The following is an 829-nucleotide window of genomic DNA, read 5'->3' as shown; positions in this document are numbered from 1 at the left end:
CCCACTTAACCTTCTATTCAAATTAGACTTGTATTTATCTACTCATATTAGAGCCCTGGGAAAAGTCACCTGTCAAAGAAAAAGAGGTAGCAACCAGCTATCACCGCTACAGACATAGCAGCTGGACAGATCAGGAGAAAAACACTAATAGATTAGAGGCTGGGGCCCTAGGAGCCCTTGGTGCTGCAGCAGTCCATTCCACTCTTTGTTGCTCTCATCCTCCTGCTGTCCTTAGCTCTATAGGAAACCCATGCAGAGCTGAGGGAGTGACACCACAGAGCATGAATAATAGAGAGCTCAGATCCTCATCCTACAACACTAAGGTCCTGAGGAGCATATAGGAACAAAACTGTCATCCCCGTTGACTTTCAAGGAGAAGGGATGTGTATAATGTATGTAACGTTATATAAATCAAGTGTGACGTTGTTATTAAGGAATGGTTTTCTTTTGGAATAGCTTTTTGCATTACGTGTAAAAACTGATTTACTGTAGGATCCTGTAAATCACCCAAAGTATCAATGAACCCATTGGTAAATAAATGTCATTATTCCATGAACAGGAAGTAACATTTGTGTGATTTATCACTTGGTGTCACACTCACTTTATTTATAGGTAGGGCAGCCAGGCCTACACAGTATATCAAAACCGGAGATAGGTCACAAAGTGGAGCCACATGCATGTTCATTGCAACAGCTGGGAAGTGCAGTGTAACATATAGACCTCCTGCACACAGAGTGATGATTGAGAGAGGAAATGATGGAGGAAAGGTTCAAGACTACATTTTTGTAACTCTCCCTCTCCAGCTGTCAGCCCGTTCGCTATCCCATGG

Source organism: Salvelinus sp. IW2-2015, linkage group LG15 (genome assembly GCF_002910315.2).
Source record: "Salvelinus sp. IW2-2015 linkage group LG15, ASM291031v2, whole genome shotgun sequence".
Lineage (NCBI taxonomy): Eukaryota > Metazoa > Chordata > Actinopteri > Salmoniformes > Salmonidae > Salvelinus > Salvelinus sp. IW2-2015.
Note: the sequence above shows the minus strand (reverse complement) of the source record.